At 34.5% G+C, this 27914-nt stretch overlaps 1 protein-coding gene and 1 long non-coding RNA gene across 3 annotated transcripts in view; one reads left to right on the plus strand and one right to left on the minus strand.

The window, feature by feature from the left end:
• Positions 1–27914, plus strand: part of RUNX2 (RUNX family transcription factor 2) — a 219615-nt gene that overhangs the window by 14788 nt on the left and 176913 nt on the right. The gene's annotated exons all lie outside the window — the stretch shown is intronic.
• Positions 25–27909, minus strand: LOC118621645. Its single transcript, XR_004957748.1, has 4 exons — positions 27806–27909; positions 21697–21806; positions 15133–15276; positions 25–378 (listed from the first exon to the last, which is right to left on the minus strand). It is a non-coding gene; the product is annotated as an uncharacterized LOC118621645 (long non-coding RNA).

Consider the following 27914-nt stretch of genomic DNA (forward strand, 5'->3'; position numbering starts at 1 on the left):
AATAAAAGGTGGTATGAAGTGGATATGACAAAGAAAAGAACATCTGCTATATTCAGCAGTATCAGAGTCAGACTAATACAAGTCTCCTAGATGTTTATCTCCTCTGAAGGGATTTCTCAGACTGCTTTAAGCAGAACTTTTACCTTTTACTTCTTACACTGTTCAGAACTCCCTCATTTACTCAGCCTAAATGTCCCCTTACCTGTATTCTTGCTCTCTACCCTTAAAAAGGACATGCCTTCAGTTGCCCATTTGTGCACTGCTTTGTTCTTTTCATTCTATCTGAGCTTTTTTTCCATTCATGTCCACAGGAGCACTGCCTTAGATTCCAACTTCCAGTAGAGAGCCCCTATCTGTAGATTTCCCTGTGAACATCACCTAGAATAGGAACATAATCAGTTAAGCACGTGATTGTTTATGATAGGCAAACCAATAATGATTAAGAGTCCACAGAAAGATCTGCTTACCACAAATTTAAAATCCATTAAAAATTATGAAGAGAAAAAAAAAAGCATGTCAACTTTTTGGATAAGGAAGCTGTGTATGAAACAACACTTTGCTCTTAGCTGAGAAGGCTGAGAGAAAAATCTGAATATGAAAGGTGAATTGTCCTTAAGACAAAAAAAAAAAAAGGGATATACTTAGTGGGCAGACAAAGAAAGGCCATTTAAGAAATAAATAATGTGCAAAGCCAAGACTCAGAGCTAGGATAAGGGAGACAATAAAACAAGAGGAAGGAGAGTGTTCTATAAGCAGAGTGATTTAGTAGTTACCATATACTTATTCTCTAAAATATTCTTCATTCCTGTGAGTTCAAAAATGTCTCCATTAAACTAAGTGAATCGAAGTCTATCAAACTGATTTATGTTAACAAAAGGACTATATATTAAAATATGCCTCACGACCAGTATCTACTTGCTCAGAGCACCCAAATACCTAATAAGTAGCTCTACAAAGGAAACAAACTCAAAAATAAAAGTTTGACAGCCAGGAAATCAAAAAGTCAAGTGAAACATTAATTCTAGTCATAGGACATAATCTTAATAAATTATCCCTCTTGAATTTTACACATTGTTTAGTTTCCCTGATTTTCTCTAAGCTTTCTACCTCTCCCCAATTTTTTCTAACATGGTATGACTTTTAAAAAACTATGCTACAAGTTAGAAGAAATAAGAAAATAAGATCTAGTTACAGAGTTATCATGAGATAAGAAGACAAAGCAGTTTTTATGAGCTTCAGATTCATCACTTATCAGTATTGAACTATATATATATACTCTCTAAGCCTTTTTAAAATTCTATGATGCTGCCATACTGATTATATTCCAGATAGAATATTAATTCCAATTTTCATAAGACCACCCATAGCAGACATCATTGTACACAACATTTTTTCCCAATGAAATGCTGTATAACCATAATTCTCAACCCAGGTCTACAGGGAGCCACTAATAAACAACAGAAATTTGCAGGTCAGGAGAATGGTTTTGCCATCCATATCTGAGGGTTTCTATTTTCAGTCAACGTTCAATTTCTTCTTCCAGGCTGTTATCTCCATGCTTATTTCTATAGAATCCTTGGCATCTATCAAATACTCTGGGTTTTTGCTTCTGCAGCCTTGATCCATGTTTTAAGAAGGTGCTAGCAGAGAATGATAAGAAGTAGAAAAAGTAATTTTTAAAAGGTAGAGACATGGAAAATCTCTCTGCATGGCTTTAAGAAAAATAACTTCACCTCTTGTGCCTTAGTTTCCTTATCTGTGAAACAGGAGAAAAACTACACACCTACCTGCCATGTCTCCCATGGATATTATGGGATTTAAATGAGATAAAATATGTCAAGCACTAATAAAAATCTCAAGAAGTAAATCAAGTTATTATTACATTTTAGTACAATTTTTTAAAAAAGCCCTAGCCGGTTTGGCTCAGCAATTGGAGCATCGGACCATGGACCAGAAAAGTTGTGGGTTTGATTCCGGTCAAGGGCATGTACCTCGGTTACGGTTAGGTCCCTGGCCTTGGTCAGGGTCATGCAGGAGTTAACCAGTCGATGTGCCTCTCTCACATCGATGTTTCTCTCTCTCTCTTTCTCTCTCTCCTTCCCCCTCCCACTCTGTCTGAAGATAAATGGAAAAGTGTCCTCGGGTAAAGATTCAAAGAAAAAGGAAAAAAAAAAAGTACAAACTTCTCTTCACTCTACTAAAAGAACTTGCTTGTGGCTTTAAATAACAACACAGGATACAGATTGGCCAGTTTGTTCATCTTTCCAGAAAATAAAACTTTAATATCTTCAGCAAACCAAGTAGTTTTGAATGTTAAATGTTGTGAAATGATATTTATTATAAGTTACCTCAAAGTCACTGTCTATACATTCCTCTGGCTCACTGGCTCTCATTCTTTGGACAACGTGTCCCATCAGTAAAATATACATGTAATGACCAGCGCTGTATATTTGTTTAAAAATTATACACATCTATTACCTTTCTGACATATTATTTACCATATAAATTATTTTAAAAAGTAGAAATTTTAAAGTATATAAAGATATATAAATAGAAGTCTTAGTATTTTCCCCTGAACTCTACTTCAGAGGCACGGCTGTCAGTGGTTCAAACCTTTCCAAGCTATGGAACTATCTATTCAAACGCCAGATTTTAAAATGCAAGCCCAATCTGTAAGACAAATAAAGGCAGACCTGCTCTGACCACAGTGGGAATAAGACAGGAACCTGACTGTCCGTGATGAAATTCCTATGCTTCCAATAAGCACAGTTAGAAACCACTAATCTTGAGGTCAGACTCCATATACTTAATAGTGCTGTTTCCTTATCTTGAAGTCAAAGATGTAAGATTCAAATAAATACTCGATGATATATTTATGGTAGAGATACAATTAAGGAGACTGTTGATTACACAATAAAGTGTCCCCACAGGCTTCCATGGAAGAAAATCCTCTCAGGCCTCAGCACCAAAAATTATACTCCTAACAACTGCTATGAGTTATATCATGGACTGTGAATGCAGTTTCTTCTGAGACAGTGTAGTATACAATGCGATGATTTCCCATTTGCTAGGAAGCTTGACAGTAAACTTTCGCCCCATCTCAGAAACCAGAGGTCTTTATTACATGCATCTCTGAGTATTTTTATCTCCTGGATTAATTTTGTATCATTATTCCTTTTAGGTTTCATCTTCATTTCCTGTCTTTTTCTATCATATTCTAGTCTAAACACTTATGATAAACTCCTCAAATCTTTTTGAAATCAGCTAATATACTCAACACTCAAACTTGCCAGTTGGCCCATCAACTTCCCGTTCCTCCAGGACAGAAACCTTGGAATCACTGTTGGTATCTAACTCACCAATTCCATCAGTCCTCAATAACTAATAAGCCAGCCTTTGTATTATCACTTACATTTGTTTCCTGTCTTCTTTCCCACTGCTATTACCTCTCACCTAGACTACCACAATAGGTCTTCCCACAGCCAATCCATTTTACATGCTGCTATGATCAATTATCCTTAATCAGTATCAATATACATCACATCTTTATATTTTCAAACACCTCTTAAAAGGACTCCCAAACCTACGGAAAAGACCTAACTCCTTAGTCTGGCATTCAATACTTGCCATATTCTGATAGCAATCAACCTCTTTGCCTGTATCTCCTACAATCAAGTTTCTCTGTGGACACATTGAACTATTTGCCCTGTATGCCTCATCTCTGCCCCTAGGTCTTTAATCATGGTTTTGCCGTTTGTTTCCTTATTTTCCTTTCCTTTGTTTCCCTTACTTGCAGGGTTCTCTACCTATCCTCACTACCACTCTCCCCTTAAATTCCTACAGTGCCAAATATTACCTGTCCTTGAAGACAGCTCAAATAGCATTATTTTCACAAGTTCTCAAACTGAAAATTCTCCTACCTGCCTCTGTACTCCCACAGTACTATATCTATAACTTCTTTCATTCTCTCATTCATCTCCTATTGTTCTGTTTCCTTTTCTGGCTGTGTATAAGACTGTCTATCTACTTATACGTATTTATCAACCTCTATTAGTTCGTCTGTCCAGTGACTCTTAAGGTCTTTTCCTTTTAACTACAAAATCTATTTTTTACATGAAATGCTATGAGAAAGCCCAAGAAATAAAATGGATTTTTAAAAGAAGCCTCTCGCGCCCTGGCCAGTTTGGCTCAGCGGTTAGAGCGTCGGCCTGCGGTCCGGAGAGACCCGGGTTCGGTTCCCGCTAAGGGCACGTACTTCGGTTGCGGTTTGTCCCCGGCCCTGGTTGGTCGTTCGGGTGGCAGCCACTCGATGTGTCCCTTCACGTCGATGTTTCTCTCTCTCTCTCCCTTCCTCTCTCTCCTTCCCACTCTATCTGTACAAAAAAATGGAAAAATATCCTCGGGTGAGGATAAAAATAAATAAATAAATAAAAGAAGCCTCTCTGCTTCCAAGGGTAAAGGGTTGAAAAGATAGCTAGCACCTCATGCCTTCTCCTGCGCAGCCCTGAAAACATCTTCACAAATCACAGAGATACGGTACACCAAACAATACACTTTATACAGACGAGATGTATAGTTACTTTATTTACCTGTCTCCCATGTAGGAAGGCAACATTTCTGATATATCTGATATATATTCAATAAAATCAGATATTACTGGAGTCAAATCATAACTCTGTTGCTTATAAACTGTTCTCTATACAAATCCTTAATCTCTCTAAACCTAAATCCTCATCTGTAAAATGTAAATTGTAAAATCTATATGTGATGACTACATCAGAAATCATAAGAAACATACAAATCATATTTCATAGTATTGATAGTGTAGGTACAAAATAATTTCTGTTCTCTCTCTCCTCCCTTTATTTTCTTTCCACATGATGTAGCAAATGCCTAGCATATAACAAGAATTCAGTGAACATTTCTTTTTTAATTATGTATTAGTTTTGGGTGTACAGCTTAAAGGTTCAACAGTCATATACTTTGGTGTTCCCCTCGATATTTCCAGCATCCCAACTAGTACCACACATAGTTATCACCATATTTCAATAAACATTTTTTGAGTGAATTAATGAATGAGTGGATGGACAGATGAATGAATGAACAATTGTATAAACAAAAAATAAAAAGACTTAGAAAAGGGATTTAATAACAGGTACTGAAAAAGACATGCTAAGGAAATACTACATAAGAAAAAAGAAAAAACACTGTAAAAATAACTTTTATGGCTGGAAAAGAATAAAGGTGGTACTTTATATATTTAAAAACTGGAGTTCATTTCAATAAAAATTTACTACCAAAGAAAGAAGCTAAGGTGAAAGGATTATTTACACACATCATTTTACGGCTTATGTGTGAATAATATGATATCTGCCTAATATATCAACTCAATTTACTTCAACAGCTTAGGAATAAGACTTATAGTAAATTAAACTATAGTGAATGATTATCATGCTTTTTAAAATAAATTTTATTTCACTGATTTATGTATGACTGTTATGGAATGGTGTTCTGATTTTCTTTTTTAAATGTGTTTCCTTGTTTCTCAAGTTACAAATGTAAAGTTCTGCAATTGTATTTAAAAATCTTTTGGTGGTAGATGTGCACAAAAGAAATACCTCAACACAAATCACTATGACACATAATGAACCCAAAAGAAATAGGCATATATCATTAAAGGCAAAATGTTAAGTTTGATAAAAATAAAATCTGACCTTTAATATTTTTTAAAATTGGTTAATAAACATAAAATGCGGCAGGGCTTACATTCCACATGTTTTTAAACTCTTCTGGCATCCTTGGGGTCTGTCTACAAAAGCAAAGGGATATGTACATGGTAGAGACAAAATATTTCAAGTAAAAGAAACATAATCCTGTGGGACTGTCTATTATATAGAGGGCTGAATCCAAATGGTTTATTTTTCTATAATCACAGAACAAACTTTCTTCCTGAAGTGGATGAAAATCAGTAGGTGAAAAGTTATACTACAAAAAATTAGTGACACTATCAGCACAACATGTTTTAAAGTAGTGGCAAACTATAGGTCAAAATTAGGTCCTGTTCTTTAAGGTCATTTATAGTCCTTAAAAATGAGAAAAATGAAACAGAAATTAGATTATATATACCTCTTATAAAAAACTTCACTCCACCACAGCAACAAGGTTAAAGCAAGGTTTGCCAAACTTGATTCCCAAAAATTACAGAATCCTTATCATCTGACTTCATGAAAAAAGTAAAACCTCTTCCTTCTCACTACCCATAGCAGGCTAAAGTGATGTATTATGAAATGAAATTATTAAAAATTATTAGTATTCAAAAAAGATGTTTATTTCATTTGAACACTGTAAGTCTATTTATCTGTAAATAATTTTGTATATGTGGCATGATTACAACTTTCAAAATATAATAAATGCCTAAGTACTGAAATAATGAAACATAATGTCAATATGGTTATCTCTGCATGATGACATTATTTCCTTCTTTTGTTCTTTTAAAGATTCCAAAAATCTCTCAAACTTATTACTTTTACAAAAATCAGAAAAAGTTAAAGTTATACAAATATAAATATGCATATATGAATGTATGTACATGTGTGTATTTGAATATATTGTGTGCTCTTAAATGGCCTATTTGTGTCTAGTTTATAAAAACAAAAAGTAAGGCATTGATATAAAAATAAGAAAAAGGAAAACAGAAGGTAATTTATATTATTTAATAATAATTTATTTATTTAAGAAAATATTCTTCTATCTCCCGAATATAACATACTTATTTACAATTTGGCTGTGGAATCAGAAAGACCTGATAAAATCTAGCTCTACCACTTAATAGCTTGGAAAAGTTCTTTGATTTATTTAATTCTTAGTTTCTTCATCTAAAATTTGGGAATATTATCCAACTAACAGGGCTATTAAGTGAAGTAACATATGGAAAGATGTCAGTGTACAATGCCTATTTAGTGATGACAGTGCTACTTCTTCTTCCTGTAACTCTGTGTAGCCAAAATTCCTGCTTCCTTAGAGAGGCTTTCCCTAAATTAAGCTCCCACATTCCACTATTTCCTAGTACATTGTACATTTTCTTTCACAGTCCTTATCAGTTCATAATTATTTATTTATGCAAATGTACCCACAGTGCACCATATGTACTTAGTTTTATGAATAAAGATGATTGTATTTATAATCTCCACTGATATAAAACGTTGTCTCTACATCATCAGTTGTATCATGATTATAAATGTTATTGATTATAATATGAATGGAGTATCTAAATTTGAATTTAGTACTCCTGGGGACAACTGTACTGCGGGAAAAAAGAACATCAGTAGTATTTCAGTATCCTCTACAAATTTAAAGCCACAATAACAGAATCACAGTAATTCTCTACATTATGTCCCTCAATCTTCTATTAATGAGTCTACTAAAAATAAGAATTAAGAAAAATGTTAAGTTTCTTTCTTGGCTTTTATTTTACCTGCCAAGTTTTCTTTTAATCACCATCTGCTACAAATGTGATTAAATCAGCTGTTGGCTGATAAATCAGGGGGCACTACTAGATAGCATTATTGCACTGACTCTCAACTCTCAAAGTGTGATCCCTTGACGAATAGCATCACCTGGGAATTTAACAGAACTGTAAGTGATTGAGCTCACTCTAGATTTGCTGGAACAGAAAGCTTGGTGGTGAGCAGTCTTATGATTTAGCAAGGCTCTAAGGTGATTCTAATGCACCCTACAGTTTAAGAATCATCATCATATTAGAGGATTTATTCCTTATAAGCAATATGTTGTTTCATTGGTTTTCATCAATTTAATCTGCCAGTATATTTCATCATTAAAATTCTAATATTGGCCCTGGCCGGTTTGGCTCAGCGGTTAGAGCGTTGGCCTGCGGTCTGGAGAGACCCGGGTTCGGTTCCCGCTAAGGGCACATACCTCGGTTGCAGTTTGTCCCCGGCCCTGGTTGGGTCGTGTGGGTGGCAGCCGCTCGATGTGTCCCTTTCACATCAATGTTTCTCTCTCTCTCTCTCTCTCTCTCTCTTCCTCTCTCTCCTTCCTACTCTATCTGAACAAAAAAATGGAAAAAATGTCCTCAGATGAGGATAAAAAAACAACAACAAAAAAAAATTCTAATATTGCAGTACAACCTCTAAAGTACTCTAAAGTCTGACAAACAGGACATCTGTAGGTAATATATAAGATAGGCAACCAAAGAATAATTGCTTAATACATTGTTCTCTCCATATCTGCTGTATGACCAATTCATGTTGTCACTGTTTACTTTTATTAGAAGTTAACTTCTTCTACATTTCCTTCTAAATTAAAAAATCCTTGCTTCAGAAAGACTAATTTCAAGTAAAACTGTAATGCGGCTCAAAAATACAATTACTGTTTTCAAAGGTTTTATAAGTCACAGGAAAAAAAATATGACCTAAGCTGAAAATGTAATTAAAAATTGTATTACCATTATATGAAAGGTATACACAATTAAGTCAAAGGGTCAAGAGGGTTTAAGATTGATCTCTATTTTTAGAGATATAATTCATTAACAAAATGATAATAAACTGCCACAAGATTATAAACATGTTTTAATGATAGGAAATGTGTTAACATAACACATTAGTAGGTCAAATGTGAAAGACGTATACAATCATCTCAAAGAATGTATACAATCATCTCAAAGACTACGTTTTCTGACATTCGTTAAAATTCAACTCCCTTTCATTTCCTTTTTTAAATCTAGGAATATAAAACTACTTCCTCAAAGTGATTTAAACTATTTTAAACCAAAAGCCAACATCATACTAGTGAATATGGAAAGAATTTCCATTAAAGTCAAAAATAAAAAAGGCTATGATCCTCACTCTCAGTTATTAATGTTCTAGAAGTTATGATTTAAAAGAGAAATAACCATCATTTATGGATAACACAATTCTCTAGCTACAGAGCTCAGGAGAATCAACTAAAAATATTAATTAAATAAAAAAGTGTTTTTAATTTTTTTAAAGTAGTATTACCACTCTATAGACATACATAATTAAGTCAAAGGTTCAAGAGCACAAGACCATAAACTGCAAAAATATGGTTTACCACAAAAATAACATAACTTCTGAAAAATAAGAATAATGGTATTTCTAACAGAACTAGGAATTTAAACTCAAGATTAATTTAATCTGCCAATAGGAGGGTTTTTGCTTGTTTTATTTGTTGCTATATCCCCAGAGCCTAGAATAGTGCCTAGCACACAGTAGGTACTCAGCAGGCATTTGTTGAATGAATAAATAAAAAGCATTAGCATACAATAATCCTTCAGATCAAATGTGGTCTGCCATCCGATGAGTCTAGTAAGTGTTCATTACAAGTTCACAATGAAATAAGGACTTTGCACCACACTGTGAACCAACTGCACCACTATGCACACCACTTAATACAGCTTTTATCACAGGAACACTATCTCAATGAAGGAAGCAGGGGGACTGGTTTATAACTGGGCTCAAGCTACTTATCTCATAAAAGACCAATGACAAACAGTTCACATACTGGCTACATTGGGTGGCACTGCATTAGACTAAACGTTGGGAGTTGAAATGACTGGTGAAAAAACTAAGTTCAAAGAATAATTTATAAAAAATAATGTCTGGCCCTGGCCAGTTTGGCTCAATGGTTATAACAACGGCCCACAAATCAATAGGTCAAGGGTTTGACTTATGGTCAAGGGCATGTTACCTGGGTTGCAGGTTCGATTCCTGGCCCCAGCTGGGGTTGTGTGGGAGGCAACCAATTGATCTCTCTCTCTTATATCCAGGTTTCTCTCGCTCCCTCTCTCCCTGTCTTCCACTCTATCTAAAAATCAATGGAAAAATATTCTCAGATGAGGATTAACAAAAAAATAATAATAATAATAATGTCTGGCTGCTGAAATGTGGTCAAAATTAAGTCACTGTATTTTAAAGGAATCTTATGAAACAAAAACAACAAAAAATTTGAAAGATAAGCTCTTTTGTTAGCCAAATTTCATGTTCTAATCAGGAAATTTAGACATCCCATCAGTGTCTAAATAAGTGAAGTCAATAGTTTCAAAGCAGTCTATAATAGAGAGATGATCTCAAGATAATAAGGCACATAAAGAAGTTATGCTCTAAATTAACATTAGCACTTCAAGTATATATTTCACTCATCACTTTAAAGTGGGTCCAATATTGTAGTGGCATCTCAAATATAAAAGTAAAACAAAAAAACTGAGTCAGTGTCAAAGTTTAAAAAATGAGATTTAAGGGAGAAATAGTCAAATTAATACTCATAGCAAGAGAGCCCTGGAAAATAAAGTGAGCTGATATTCAGAAGATCAGGTATATGTATAGTCCTGGACTCAAAACTAACCTACTACACATCTCAGGGCAAATCACTTCAACTCTCTGCTCTTCATTTTCTTCATGAGTAAAATAAAAGACTACTCTAAAAATTTCTAAAGACTCAGATTTTCCATTCAAAGTAATTACTACTACCCAGAATCCTTTGTTTTTTAATGAAGGCAGATAATTGGTCCTACAAAAATTATGTTGAGATTCAATTCTATTTATAATACTATAAAGTCAAACTAAATTTAATAAAGGTATAGAAATTTAGAACATTTAGATAGATTTGCACCAAACACCTACCTATCTCCTATGTAAATGATTTACATAATCTCATTCAATCCACACTAGATACCTAAGAGATGAATACTGTTATTTGACTTTATAAATAATAAAGGCCTCACAGCAATACAAAAGAGAACTAATGAGATTCACTCTTGTTTGTATGCCTCCACTAGACCACCCTTCCTTCTACAGAGCAGACACTACATATATATTATAATTTTCTAAAAGCAATAGTTTTCAAGTAAAGCACAGACACTCCAATACAGAGGTTCTCAACCTGTGGGTCGCGACCCTTTTGGGGGTCAAATGACCCTTTCACAGGGGTCGCCTAAGACATAACAATAGCAAAATTACAGTTATAAAGTAGCAACAAAAATAATTGTATGGTTGGGGGCCGCCACAACATGAGGAACTGTATTAAAGGGTCACGGCATTAGGAAGGTTGAGAACCACTGCAATAGAATGTTAAACCTAAAAATGTTTTTCATGCAGCTAAGAAGAGGAACCCAAAGTTAGTGTAGTAACAGAATAACAGAAATGGTATACCTTTATTTCTCAAGTTATTAAAAAGGAAGCAAAATAAATACCTGATGTGAGATATAAAAATGTTCAGAACCTTAACAAATCAGATGACCAAAACAAAGCAAGCGATAATTTGAAGTTCTAATATGGATAAATAGTATAAGGATAGATTACCCCTCCCCTATTTCCTACCTCTTCCATTCTGAAGACTTCTGACCTCTTCTCAAATTTAGCAACTCCTAAACTATACTATCACAGTATAAACATAACTTCCTATTCATTCTATTAAATTCAACACCTAGCCCAGCTGGTGTGGCTCAGTGCACTGTGTGTCACCCCATGGACTGAGAGGTCCTGGTTCAATTCCTGATTAGGGTGCAAGGCAGGGTTTCTAGCTGGATCCCCAGTAGGGGACATGCAGGAGGCAGCTGATAGATGCTTCTATTTCACATCGATGTTTCTATTTCTCTCTCCCTTCCTCTCTCGCTAAAAAATAAATAAATAAATAAAAATAAAAAATGCAACACCTACTGGGCACCTAATAGATACCAGGTATTATAAAATAGGAAAATTAAAAATCTCTGTACTCATGAAGTTTACATTGGAGAATGGGGATAGACAAGTAAATAGAACCCTGTAATACAGTAAAATAGTAACTTTTATAAGAATATAGTACAAGGGTCCTGGCCAGTTTGGCTCAGGTGATAGGATTGTGGTCCCGTACACCGAAACGTCTTAGGTTGGATATCGGGTCAGGGCACATACCTAAGTTGCAGGTTCGATCCCCAGCTCTAGTCAGGACACGTGTGTGAGACAACTGATGGATGTTTCTCACGTCAATGTTTTTCTCTATTTCTCTCTCCCTTCCCCTCCCTCTAAAAAATAAACAAAAATCAATGAAAATGTTCTCGAGTAAGGATTAAAAAAAAAAAAAAGAACACAGTGCAAGGTGCCACAGGACACCAAGAGGGAATAAACAAGACAGGATAGGCCAGGGAAGTCTTCCAGGAGGATGAGATGTCCAAGATGATGCTTCTATTTTCTGTTACATTTTCTATTCCTCCAGCTCTCCTAATTACTCCCACTCTACTGAATTTTATACTTCACTGAAATCTCCAAACTTTGTCCTTCTCCCATTTCTCTACAAACTGATTATCTACTTCACACTTTCTATTCCACTCCTCCCACCAGCCTAGCTAAACTCAATAAGAAAATTTCAACATTCTTGTGCTACACCTGCCCTTCAAATCCCTAAATCAATCCAATCATCTTTCTGTTCCAGTCCTACACTCAGCAGAGTTGAGCACTGCTAAGAAAATTATACAATCTCCTGCTGTTAGAACCCTTATAAACGCTAAGCTCAGCTGAGTCCTTGATAACTTAGACAACACTAAGCATATTTCTAATTAGCTTTGTCTCCCTAACTCCACTGTTGCCATCACAAAACGCTGACCACTGTCTTCAAGTTTACCTACCTCTCATCCTTACCAACTCCAGCAGGTGGCCCTGCCTACTTCTTCTAAATGGTAGTAAAAATATTACTTCAGCCCTGGCCGGTATTGCTCAGCGGTTAGGGCATCAGCCCATGGATGGGAGAGTCCCAGGTTCGGTTCCCACTAAGGGCACGTACCTCAGATGCAGTTTGTCCCTGCCCCAGGTGGGGTCGTGTGGGTGGCAACCACTCAATGTGTCTCTCTCACATTAATGTTTCTCTCTCTCTTCCTCCCTTTCTCCCTCTTGCTCTATCTGAAGATACATGCAAAAATATCCTCAAGTGAGGATAAAAAAATATATATATAGATATTACTTCAAGTTTTTTTACGAGAAATAAAAAGTTGTGTGTTTGTACTGAATCCAGAAACTGAACTAAAATTCCTAAAACTTTTTCATTAAGAAAATAGATTTGGTCCCAAACAAAGGTCTTACAAATAAACTTTGACCTGCCACATGACAATTTCAGCTATTAAAAATACAGGCAAAACCCAGAACTAAAAATTAAACCTAATTCTCAAAACTGATATTAAGTTTACGCACCAAAGATCTAGTGATTTTGCTAGGACCTGGGAAAGTGTGTCAGGCTTTCCTTGCTTATGAACTCTTATTTTGATAAAAATCTAATATTTCAGATTACAACTCTACAGTTGACTGGAAGCAGCATTCAAAAAGGGAGAGGTGAGCCCTGGCCAGTTGGCTCAGCGGTTAGAGCGTTGGCCTGCAGTCCAGAGAGACCCGGGTTCGGTTCCCACTAAGGGCACGTACCTTGGTTGCAGTTTGTCCCTGGCCCTGTTTGGGTCGTGCAGGTGGCGGCCATTCGATGTGTCCCTTTCACGTCGATGTTTCTCTCTCTCTCTCTCCCTCCCACTCTATCTGAATAAAAAATAGAAAAATGTCCTCAGGTGGGGATAAAAAAAAAAAAAGGGAGAAGTGAAATGATGCCAGAGTATGGCACAATGACAGAAAAAAAAAATGAGCAGCTGCAAAGAAGAGAAAACAGCCCTGGCCAGTTTGACTCAGCAGTTAGAGCATCAGCCCACAGACCAATGAGTCATGAGTTCGATTCCGGTCAAGCATGTACCTTGGTTGCAGTTTGGTCCCTGGCCCTGGTCGGGTCGTACAGAAGACAGCCAGTCGATGTGTCTCTCTCACATCAATGTTTCTCTTTCCCTCTCTCCCTCCCTCCCTCCATCCCACTCTATCTGAAGATAAACGTAAAAATATTCTCAGGTGAAGATTTAAAGAAAAGATCAAAATAAAATCTACTTGATCACTCAGATTAGTTAGCTCATATACTTATAAAATAAAAATTATATTAAATATATTTATTCTTTATGATTTATATTACACAGACACCCTTGCATGTAATCCCATTAGTCAGAATATAGTTTCACAGGCATATAAAAAATTAAACTAGTCTTTTGTTTCCAATCATGTTCACCATCAAAACATAAGACAATAACTTCATAATATAAAGTTGAGGGGATAGTTTGGCTGATTTTTACATACTGCGGACACAGCACAATTCTACATTTAAGCAAGAAAAACAAATATTAAAGAAAACTGAGAAGTTCTTCAGAGTCTCTAATCATACACTAGTTAACCAACTCACTCATTAGCCAGTATCTATCCAGTGTTGTTTCAAATAAACTTTCTAAATGTAAAATTATTTCATTAATCAACTTTAAAAGTAAAATGAGTTGCAGAGACCAATGTCTGAAATCTGAGTATAGAGCAAAAAGCAGAAAAAGAAAAATAAAACTGCTTAAAATTTGCACTTAGAATTTGTTTTGGAGCTCGATGAAATGACTCCTAAAAATTCATCTGGAAGAATAAAACTAGGAAAAAAGAGAAGAAATATTTTAAAAAGAAAAGTTATGCAGATGACCTTGAACTATAATACCAAATATTAAAACATATTAAGAAGCTATAATAACTAAAGTAATGCAGCACTGGCAAAGGAATAGACAATTCAATGGAACAAAGCAGAAAGTCAAAAATAATAATTTATTATCTCATAAAGGTAGCATTTCAATTATGAGGGGAAAGGAAGGCTTACATAATTGTGGTGGTGACACCACTGGCAAACCAATTTAAAGTAAAACGGTTTTAACTTAGAACCTACCCTGACACCATACAACAAAATAATGGATTTAATATTAAACTAGAAACTAAAAGCCTGAAATATAAGAAGTACACACTAATATGTACAAAACTCAAGGTAGATCTTTCTGTCAAAGGTGGAAGCAATAAAGGAGTATGATTTAACTAATTTAAATATGAAAACTCACATATAAAAGGAAATAACTATAAACAAACCTTAGGGAAACCAAAAGATGGAGGGAGAGGGGGTTAGGAAGACTGCAAATAAGATCAACAAAGGATCAATGTCTTAAATATATTAAATGCCCTTAATAAATAATAGGGGGAAAAATAACTTAGTAAAATCGTTCCAAGAATATGCACAAATACCTACCAATAAAGAAACATAAATATTTTCAAACTCAGTTGTCAAAGCAAAGCTGTAACACAACACGATGTTTCTACCATTAAACATCAGAGAGAGATGGAGGGGGATGCTCTCATAACTGTTGACAGAAATCTAAATCCGTCCAATATCCTGGAGGAAATATTAGAAAATTTACTATCAAAAAAACTTTTAGATTCAAAAATTCTTCTAAGACTTCAATATAAGGCAATAGTTATCAAAATTTCATTACATCATTTTTTTAATAGTGGAAAGACTGGAAATAACAATATGATTTAATAACAGTGGGCTAATAACATAACAGCTATCCATACAATAAAACAGTTTTCTAATAACTTAGAAAATTGTTGCCCTGGCTGGTCTGGCTCAGCGGTTAGATTGTAGGCCCAAGGGCCAAAGAGTCGAGGATTCAATTCTGGTCAAGGGCACGTACCTCGGTTGTGATTTGGTCCCCTGGCCCTGGTCAGGGTCGTGCAGGAGGCAACCACTTAATGTGTCTCTCTCACATTGATGTTTTTCTCTTTTTCTCCCTCCCTCCCTCCCACTCTATCTAAAGATAAATGGAAAAATATCCTCGGGTGAGAATTTAAAAAAGAAGAAGAAGAAAGAAGAGTGTTCACAGTATATTAAGTGAGGAAAAAAGAAAGCAGAGTACCAAAAAACCACACCAATGGCTAAAACTTACAAAGAACTTAAAAAAGATTAAGTCAGACACATGGACACCCACTCCAAAGTATAAGACTCTCCTAGTAAAGGATTAAAGATAGCTTTTATTTCCTTCTTTTTTGCTTCTCTGTGTGAAGATCTTATTACTTCTCCTGACTTAAGTAACTTTTATACAAGTTGCCTCAGTTTCCCTGAATAATAATGGGTTCCCTTATGTTTAGTTAGGCTCCAGAGTTCATCAAACAGAAACTCAGCCCTGGCCGGTTTGGCTCAGCGGTTGGAGCGTAGGCTCGCGGTCTGGAGAGACCTGGGTTCGGTTCCCGCTAAGGGCACGTACCTTGGTTGCAGTTTGTCCCTGGCCCCAGTTGGGGTTACGTGGGTGGCGACCACTCGATGTGCCTCTCTCACATCAATGTTTCTCTCTCTCTCTTCTTCCCTCTCTCCCTCTCGCTCTATGAATGCAAAGTGTCCTCAGGTGAGGATTAAAAAAAAAACACAGAAACTCAATTACAAAATGCTAAAAAGACTTTAAATAAAATACATATTTTTCTTTCTCTTTCTCCCTATATATGTTTATTTATGTATAAATAATATACATTATATATGTCATAATACTCAATATTGGCAAGGCATACATATACTGTTGGTGTGATTATAAATCATTAAAGCCTTTATAGAAGGTCATCAAAACCTTAAAGGAATTAGTCCTAATGCTTAAAGATGGGAAGGGAGAGGAGGAAGGAAAGTAAAGGGGGAGAGGAGAGAGACAGATCTGTATCTAAATATAAAGGAAGTTTACTGCAATCATATATGTAACACTGGAAAATTAGAAACAATTTAATATTTAACCAGACTGCTTAAATACATAATGAAATACAAACAACTGCAGCTGTAAAGATAATGCCACATATTTATCAAAATTGAAAAGGGCTTATGATATAATAAGCAAAAACCCAAGCTATACAACAGCAGTTAAAATACAGCCTTTTAGCATTTTTATGTGCATTTGAAAGAAACTGAAAAGAGAAATACCAAAATATTTAACAGTTCTTTAACTCAGTGAGTTTAAAGTGTTCATGATCCTTCTATATTTTTTCTTTTCAGAAAATAATATGAACTGCTTCTATATAAGGAAATAAAAGAAACTTCATTTTGAACAAAGTATTGATATAACAATTCCCCTACCCATAACATTTCCCTGTGTGGTTTTTGTTATTTTTTTACATGGGGAGGCAGTAATATTTTGTTCTAAACATATCAAATCCACCACTACAGAAATGACCAAGGTCTTCTAGCTTTAAATCTATGATCCTTTCCACTGTATCATGCTGTTTTAATCCCTCACTCATGTATATGTGGCTTTCTTGTCTTTTATATTAATTTACCCTTTAAAATACTTATATTTAATTACAAATTCTAGATAAGAAAAGTTTTATTGTATATTAAAAACAACCATCATCTTTGTTCACATCCTTCTAAAGAATTAGAGGACACTGCTAATAATAAATTAATAAAGGACAAAGTTAAACCTAAATTCTAGGTTGGAAGAGGCAGAATAAAACATACAATCAGTGGCTTATTTTAAAATGGTTGTACTCAAAAAATAAAATAAAATAAAATAAAAATAAATAAAATAGTTGTAATCCAAGTTTGACTGTTTAGAAGTAACTCTACACAAGAAGAATATTATTTTTGCTATTGATATAATATTAATTGATTGCCAGGCCATCCCAAAAAGGTTTTTTTAAAAAATATGTTTTTATTGATTTTTAGAGAGAGAGATAGAAACACTGATATAAGAGTGAGCCATCGATCGGCTGCCTCCTCCACATCCCCTACTGGGCACTGAGCTGGAAACCCAGGCATGTGCTCCAACTGGGAATCGAACCAAGACCTCTCAGTCCAAGGGACAATGCTCAATCCACTGAGCCACACAGGCCGGGCCAGCCCAAAAAGTTTAATTTAACCCATAATCGGTAGAAACATATAGTAGTATATTGTTATCCCTGTTAAACACACATTACCAACGCATGTAATACAGTAATAGGGAGAAAAGCACAGAAGTCGAGTAACACTCTACCAGCCATGGCAAAAACTGGTCTTAACATGATTCTTTCAAGACAGAGAAACCTATGAAAAGTAAAGGAGGAAGAAAGCAGTCAGTCAAAGATAAGAGATTTAGGGCTAGTTCTCACTACTTTTCCCTAGAAAAGTGGTTTGTAAACTCTATTTATTGTCTTGGAAAAAATGTTATGTCAATCAGAAAACCTAATGACTATAAGTATTTTTTTCTTAAGTTTATGGAATTTTGCTTAAGATTAAAAAAAAGTCCATGTACACATAGAAAAAAAATATATATATATACATATATATGTATATATATATATTTGCCAAAGGTGGCATAATCATACCAATATATAGTTTTTGTGATATATTTCAGTATGTTAAAAACACAGACATATTAATATATATTAACATATTAATATACATCATAGAATAAGTCAAGTCCCATTTTTTCAATGTAATGCAAAACTACGTATCAATCTAACATGTAGAGAAAATTAAAACTGTGTCTTGGCAAATTTAAAAATAGTCATGGACCCTTAGATTCAACAAAGAGTTAAAGATTAAGAACCTACTGATTCCTCTATAAAATTACACCTTTTTAATTTTAGTTGTTTACATTCTATATCAACAGAATTTATTGTAAGAAGGCAATCAACAGATAATCAGATATGAAATTTTAATTTTTTTACCCATATTTACTAAATACTTTTTTGGTTTTTAAATTTAATTAATTTAGTTTTGTTACAGATGTTTCTCCTTTTCCCTCCACTGATACCCCCCTCTCTCACCCTCCCCGCCCTGTCCCCAGCTTTGTTGTCCATGTCCATTGTTCATGCATACATGCATATAAGTTCTGTGCTTTATCTCTCCCCCCCATCCCCTCTTCTGGGGAATGTCAGTCTGAACCTCACTTCCACATCTCTGGGACTACCCCATTCCTCAGACTGTTATGTTCATTATATTCCACAAATAAGTGAAATCATGTGATATTCGTCTTTCTCTGCTTGGTTTATTTCACTTAGGATAATACTCTCCAGGTCCTTCCATGTCAAAGGATAAGGCACAAGAACAGGCAGATAGATCAGTGGAACAGAATAGAGAACCCAGAAATGGACCCAAGGCAATATGCTCAATTAATATTTGACAAAGGGGGCAAGAGCATACAGTGGAGTAAAGACAGCCTCTTTAATAAATGGTGTTGGGAAAATTGGACAGCTACATGCAAAAAAATGAAACTAGACCATCAACTTACACCATACACAAGAATAAACTCAAAATGAATAAAAGAATTAAATGTGACTCATGAATCCATAAAAATACTAGAAGAAAATGTAGGCAACAAAATTTCAGACATCATACGCAGCAGAATTTTCACTGATACATCACCTAAGGCAACAGAAACAAAGGAGAAAATGAACACATGGGACTGCATCAAACTCAAAAGCTTCTGCACAGCAAAAGAAACCACCACCAAAATGGAAAGGCAACCCACTCTATGGGAGAGCATAAATGCCAATAATATATCAGATAAGGGGTTAATTTCCAATATATATAGAGTGCTCATACAGCTCAACAAAAGGAAGACAAAGAACCCAATTTAAAAATGGGGAAAGGAACTAAATAGACACCTCTCTTAACAGGACAAATGGCTAAGAGACATATGAAGAAATGCTCAACATCATTAATCATCAGAGAGATGCAAATTAAAACAACAATGAGGTATCACCTCACACCTATCAAAATGGCCGTCATCATCAAATCATCAAACAACAAGTGTTGGCGAGGGTGTGGAGAAAAGGGGACTCTAGTACACTGCTGGTGGGGATGCAGACTGGTGCAACCACTATGGAAAACACTATGGTGTTTTTGGTGTTACCTCAAAAAATTAAAAATTGAACTTCCATTTGACCCAGTGATTCCACTTCTAGGAATATACCCTAAGAAGCCTGAAACACCAATCAGAAAGAATATATGTACCCCCATGTTCATAGCAGCACTATTTACAATAGCTAAGATCCGGAAACAGCCCAAGTGTCCATCAGTAGATAAGCGGATAAAAAAGCTGTGGTACATATACACATTGGAGTACTATGCAGCTGTAAGAAAGAGAGATCTCTTACCCTTTGAGACGACATAGAGGGACCATATTTAGTAAAGTATATTTACTAAATACTGTTATATATTTTCAATATAGAAGAATCTAATTTTATCCAATATTTTATTTTTTTTTATTTCATTTTATTTTATTTTTTGGTACATGCCCCTAGCCACTAGGGCCTAGCGGGAACTGAACCTGGGACTCTCTGGTCCGCAGGCCGACGCTCCAACCGCTGAGCCAAACCAGCCAGGGTTTTATCCAATATTGTAAAAGATTAATTTTAAATGTATATATTTAAAAATAACAAGGTTTCAAAAATCTCAGTATATTAAAAATAAAAACACTGTATTAACAAAATGCCATGTAACATATTAACTTTATAGTTACCAAAAATTCTGCAAATCTAGTTGCATAAAAATGAGGACCCAAAACTTGCAATATTACAAATTCAGTTACAGATGCTAGCATGACAATCAAGTGCTATATACATTCAGAGGTATAATCATAGGAATTTCAGAAAGACTAAGTATAAATATACTATGTAAATGCACAAGTGTTTTTAAAAAATTAACACACTTTGATATTATCCGGACTTTCTGGACAATAGAACATGAATGTAATATTAAACTTCCCAATCAAATCTGAACTGCCAAAGCAACCACAAATAAACATCCCCAAATCTTTAAAGAACTACGGACAATGACAACTAAAAAAAAAAAGTAAAACGTAAATCTATGACAGTGTTAAAATCAAATATAAAATTTTAAAAATCACGCAACATATAAAATGTATTTTTCCCAATTTCAATAAAAACATACAAGAGTAGCAAATGTAGGTTTACAGTTGCTTTTGTTTACAGGTTTACACTAAGCTTATTCTTGTATTATTATTTATTAATTATTGTATTATTTTCTACACAAACAACTATAAACCTACTTTTGCCCCACACTTATAACATAAGCAAACCCAGAAAAGAAATACCCCTTACACAAGTTATATTTTCCATATTTCTTCTGTGTTGTCCAATATGGTAGCCATTTACTAAGTTTAAATTAATTAAACTAAAATTTAAAATTCAGTTGTTCAGTTGCCTGTCTCATTTAATGTACACAGTAAGTACATGGGGTTACTGGCTATTATACTGTAGAAAACAGAAACAGAAATTTCCAACATGCAGAAAGTTCTGCTAGACAGCATGTTATAATGTAGACAAAACATTTTTCTCTATATAGGAAATTATAAAAATTCTTCCCATAAAACTGCAAACATTTCTCCCTGCACCTGACACATTCTTTACAAACTTCCTAAATACTATGTTGATGGTGCTAATTACTTTTTTTAAGATAATAATTGATAGTGTTTACTATGTGTCAACAACAGTATGATTCAGTATCTCATTTCATCCTCACATAAACCTATGAGGGAAATGCAAGTCCACAATCCCTTATTTGAAAGGTCATTTCAGAATTCAGAGGCTTTCAGATTTTAGAAAGTTAATACTGGACATAAACCATAAGCTACATAACACCCTCAGTAGGGTCTAGGAAAACACTCTGCAACACAACGGAATGAATGAATATTAACACTAAAGTGAAGACAACCTGCATATCACTTAGGTCCTGGTGTGGCCATCATACCAGTTCAGAACAGGTATTCCCGTCCTCCAGTGTATAATTTGCAACTACACTGCAATTTTAGAATGACAGATCTGTGAATTTTACCTATTTTTCATGACAGAATTACTAAAATGACTCCATCTTCCTGAATTTCAAGAAACCACTTCTAAGATTCAGCAATTGTTTTTTCCCCTGGGAATTATATGCACAGAATCCTAAAACAAAAGGCCTAGTTATTTTCTTTTCATGAGAGCACTGATAGAGATATGTAAGTATAAGTTCAAAACTATATTTTGTCACATTTACAAAATGACACATATTTTCAATGCAGGCACTTAATTCAGTTGAATCTGGCAATTTAAACATTTCCTTATTTCATTTCTGAAAGCAAAAAAAGTATAACCAACTTTCAGTTACACAGTGCTTCTATGTTCTCAATCAGCTCTTACACACATTTTCTGTCAGGAAAGACTGTGACCAATTTATTATTACAGTTTGAAAATCTTCCTCCTTCTCTTGTTATATTTATAAACTGGTGTATGTCTTAAAATATTCCAAATAGATGCATTTCACAGAAAGTACAAAGTTTATCCATATATTTTAATGTAATTTAAATATCAGGAATTAAAATAAAATATTTAATAGTGATAAAATATAAAATATAAACATTTAAATAGTCAACAATGTGGCCATGTTTATATCCAAAATTATGAAATATTACAAATATGAGCTACCAATATGGAGTACATTGAGTACATAATTCCTATGAAAACTTATACTTTCTTATGGTTACTGAGATAGCCTTGCTTAAAGATTGGTGATTAGGTATAAGAAATTGAAATAAATGCTATGATAATATGAAAATAACAACTTAATCCAATACTTCTTATAAAAAGTAGACCTCAGTACTAAGAGTAGTAATTACTGAACAATTATTTTGCTTTCATATTATTACTCCATTATAGCACACTAGTCACACATAAACTGATAAAAGTTCATTTGTTCACTAAATTGTATAAATAAAAATAAAAAGTTTATTGATTGAAATGTAGCTTAGCATAATTTGTCAAGAGCACTGACTCTGGAGTTAGACTTCCTGGATTAAATCCAGGTTTTTCCAATTACTATAACAGCAATTGTTGGTGCATCATTAACCTTTTGTACCTCGATTTTCTCATCCATTAAAGGGGAATAATAGCATCTACGTCACAGGGTTGTATGAGGATTAAATGAAATCATATATGGAAATACTCGGTGAGTGCCTGGTACACATTATGCTCTATACAAGCATTCACTATTATCAATGGTATTGTTAAAGCATCTCTGAAATTATAATGTATTAATGTTAGCATTTTTTACCATTAAGAATTTTTCTTTCATCCAGTTTTCTGAAAACTTAAACATACTATGGAAAATCAATATTTTGAAGGAAACTTATGTCAGTTTAATAACTTATATATTTAAATTTTTTATTGATTTTAGAGAGAGTGGAAGGAAGAAAGAGAGAGAAACATCAATTTGTTGTTCCACTTATTTATGCATTCATTGGCTGCTTCTTGTATGTGTACTGGAAATTGAATCTGAGACTTTTGCATATTGGTACAATGCTCCAATCAACTGAACTACCCGGCCAGGGCTACTATCTCATATATTTACATATTAAATCTCTTTAAAGTCAGATTGCGGTAAGGATAGAACTGGGAACATACTCTTACACAAATCCTAACTTCAAAATGCTAAAAAGCCAAACGATACCATTTCTCATATACAGCTATGCCCTAGTCTACACAATAAATATATGGTTGTTGCTATTTATCCCAATAATTCCCAAGAGAAGAAGCAAATATTATTGAGGAAAGTATTAGTTCAATTTTGGACATACTAAGTTTGAGGTGTTCATAGAATACTTCATGGACATGCCTGCCATATATAGGCTTGATACATGCTGATTTTAAAAAATGCAAAACTTGCAGAATTATACAATTAAGAGAGTAAATTTTGTCATATATAAAGAAAACTCTGATTTTTTTAAAGTTATTTTTCAATCTGTGGGTTTTAAATAAGGATGAAATTCTCATTTGGGAGAATGAGAATTTCATTTGGAAGAATTCTTATAAAATACAGGTAACTTGTAAATGAAATACTTCTTTTTTTCATTGCATCACATGAGAATTACTAAATGTTACCAAGCACTGAAACCCTGGAATCATCATGAGGTCTATAAACCTGAAAAAAGAGTAATACAAGTCAAAAAATACATAAATAAGGAAGAATGAGTCCAATGAAGACTTCTTGAGGTACATTTACATTAATTAAAATTCTTAAGAAGTTTGTTAAAATACCTGCAATGTGAATTGAAAAAATTTCACTTTTTAATTTACAGGCTACTTGAGTTCAGTAACTTAAAAATGAAAAGCCTCTGGACCCTTCCAGGATACTTATCAAAGAGCTGTGATAAGTAGCATATAGCAAATGTGCTCAGTGGTAAGCACTAGGTAAGGGAAAGCTGCTGTCATCCCCAAGCCACTAACATTTGTTTGACTGCTAATCCTTTCACTTAGAATTTGTAGAAGCACTTCCTAAAATATGCTTCACTGGCAGTATTTACCACCCAAACTATTAAGGCTCTAATAGCAGAACAGACTGGCTGCCAGTTCTATATTTAATAGCAGATCATGACAATTTCATTTGTGCTTGACAACTACATACCTGAAACCATTCCCTAGAAGTGACAGTACAAGATTGTTACTTATTTAGAAGGCTAGGACCCAAGAGAAAAACAGGTCATTAGTGGTGAATGGGTGGGGAAGACAGTAGCAGTCAAGGATGAAAAAAAAGCAATGCAACACAGACTTAGAAGAACTGTGAAACTGCAGCAAAAAAAAGTAGGAATTCACAGAATGAAATTCCTACAACACAAAATAAACAGACTTAAGCCGACAGTTTCTCATTTGAAATCACATAAGCAAGGATCAAAAATGTATAGCGATTCTAATTTTATAAATCAAAAGCCTGAAAACCTTATACCAATTGAAAATATTGGTAAATTAAAAAGTATTTCCCCAATTTCAGCCCTACTTTTTTTGCTCTATGAAGCAATTCATAAGGGGAAAAAAATAACTTCAGACTATAAATGATGAATGTAACTATTAGGAGAGGCCTCTCTATGAGGTCTGAAATAGAAGGAAAATGTATATTTCTTCCAAAGTTGTAGCCAACAATAACTTTTGCATTCTGAATCCAGCTTAAGCACATTAGTTGGGAAGATGTTTGCAAAAGTATTTAATAAGAAAGTGCTGAATTTAGCTTTTATTTTTTCTCAGTTTCCTTAAGTGGCCTGCAGTCTATCAAATGCACTAAGTAGAACCTCTCAAGTATAAATGACAAAAGGAAACACAGCTTTCTTCTAATAGACAGCTGTTTCTATAGATTAGGGGTCATTAAACTTTTTCTGTAAAGGGCCATATTATAAATACTTTCAGCTTTACAGGCCGTGTGGTCTCTGTCACAAATACTCAACTCTGTCCCAGCCAGTGTGGCTCCGTGGCTGAGCATCAACCCATGCATCAAGAGGTCGCTGACTCAATTCCTGGTCAGGGCTCATGCCCAATCCCAGTATGCTCGAGGCAGCCGACCAATGGTTCTCTCTCATATCAATGTTTCCACCTCTTTCTCTCTTTCCCTTCCTCTCTAAAAATTAATCACAATATATTTTTTTTAAAAAACACTCAACTCTGTCATGTAGCATGAAAGCAGAGCTAGATAATAGATAGATGAATAAAACCTTATTTGCAAAAACAGGCAGCCAATCTATGAGCCCATGGCCACAGTTTGCTGACCACTGCTGTAGAGCAATTTTTTACCTATCAACAAATATATTGTTTTATTTTTTTAAAAATTTCTTTATTTTTTTCTTTATTGATTATAGAGAGAAAGGAAGGCAGAGAGAGAAAAACATCGATGAGAGAGAATATCGATTGGCCGCCTCCTGCATGCCTCCCACTGGGGATTTGGCCCACAATCTGGACATGTGCCCTGACTGGGAATCAAACCAGCAACCTCTTGGTGCATGGGTTGACGCTCAACTATTGAGACACACCAGCCAGGCCAAATATATTGTTTTAATAAATACCACCAAATTTAAAATATGACAGCTGGAATTTGCTTTAAAATATTACATTTAAAAAAAGTGAAAAGTAGAGGGAAGGTAAAATAAGACTGGCAAAACAAAACATAGTTATTGGTAAAGCCAGATGATGGATACATGAAGTTCATTATACTGTTCTCTATAATATATATTATTTATAATATGTTTGAAAATACAAAGTAATCAGTGAACTGGCTCTACAGGAAAATGGATTTCCTCACTTTACTGTAAACCTTCTAAAATACATGTAGTGTTTTTACACATAATTAACATAACACAACATAAAAGAGTCTTAACATACAGCTACTAAACTATAATGAAAAAACTTAAACTAATAAACTGTATATACTAAAACTGTATACAAGCATAAACACTTAAAGTTTTCTTAATTTAAAACACAGGGACCTGGGTGGGTAGCGCAGTTGGTTAGAGCATCATCCCAATACACCAAGGTTTGGGGTTCGATCCGTGGTCAGGGCACATACGAGAGACAACCAATAAATGCATGAATAAGTGGAACAACAAACCAATGTTTCTCTCTCTCTCCCTTCCTCTCTCTAAAATCAATAAATTGAAACACACACACATGCTCACCTCATGCAACTCCTAAATTAATACATTTATTTTATTCTCATGTCATCTAACAAAATGTGTTTCCAATTTTTGGTTTTAGAATATGATTATTTGATAGGGCATATATTATTTATGTTAACACATAAGAGGTTTATTTTTTTCAAATGAATTTTTTTCTTAGTTTTAAACTCTGGGCAATAAATATTAATAGGTACAACCCACATAAACAAACACTGTTCAAGGTCTTTAATAATTAAGAGTATAAAAGGAGCCTGAGCCAAAAAGTTTGAGAACCTGTGATCTACATGTTTTCAGTGTTATTTATAGTATGTTCACCAAACAAATATAAGCTCAAACACATTTTTTTTTAGAACAATAAATATCACAGTGGTATCAATCCACTACAAAGGCTATCAATACATACCCACAAGAGGAAGACACTTAAACCTGAAAAGAAACGTTCTTTTAAAATTGACGGATATGTCCAGAATATTGCATCCATAGGAAAAGAAGAGCTCTAACGTGTTGTCCCCTTATGCAGATAATTGTCTCCTGAACCAATAATAAGGAAAAACTACTATGTGCCATTAGACATTTCTAATAAATACACTATCTCCCATTAAATCAAGATATGCAGTCTCATCAACACAAGAAGCCAGAAATCAAGCTGAAAAGAGCTTTAGGAAAGAAATCTTAATGACTGTGTAACTTCTCAAAAATGAAATGTGAGCCCTGGCCAGTCTGGATCAGCAGTTAGAGCGTCAGCCCGCGTACCAGAGAGTCCTGGGATCGGTTCCCTCTAAGGGCACATACCTCAGTTGCAGTTTGTCCCCAGCCCTGGTTGGGGTTGTGTGGGTGGCAGCCACTCGATGTGTCTCTCTCACATCGATGATTCTCTCTCTCTCTCTCTCTCTCTCTCTCTCTCTCTCTCTCTTCCGCCTACTCTCCCTCCTGCTCTATCTGAAGATAAATGCAAAAAGTGTCCTCAGGGGAGGATAAAAAACAAAACAAAAACAAAAAAATGGAATGTGTTTTTTAAATGTTCTAAGTTTTTTCTCAATGTTCTGAAATCAAAACTAAAAAGTAAATTACATTAGGCTAATAGAATTATTGTGCCATTTGAAAATAATTGAGAACTCCGTGAAAACACTTCATCCCAGAATATAAACTATATCAAAATTTTCTAAATCTAATAGTAATAAACAATTCATAAAAGATAATAATTAGAGAAAAAAGGTTTAACATAATCGCTCAGTGTTTTATAAAGACAAATCAATACTTGTTTTTCTAATACAGTACCACTGTAGCACTTTTCACTCATGCTGCCCGTTTTGTCTGCGTATGGCTATTTAAAATGTTATCAGACAATTTCATTTTCACTTAAGTAAAAATTTCCTAACCAGTTAAGTTTTATAAATGTTGTTATTTCTATTGTCCTTTATCAACATGAATAACCTTAACATAGTAACAAGGAAGATGCACAGATACACTTACATCATACTCTGCAGTTCTGAGGCAAAGCTTGTAGATTTCCCTGTACTTCTTCCACTACTTGAGGTGGCAGTAGACATGGGGCTGGCTGCAGTATTATTCATCTAAATAG

The sequence above is a fragment of the Molossus molossus genome, unplaced genomic scaffold (assembly GCF_014108415.1).
Source record: "Molossus molossus isolate mMolMol1 unplaced genomic scaffold, mMolMol1.p scaffold_m16_p_8, whole genome shotgun sequence".
Classification (NCBI taxonomy): domain Eukaryota; kingdom Metazoa; phylum Chordata; class Mammalia; order Chiroptera; family Molossidae; genus Molossus; species Molossus molossus.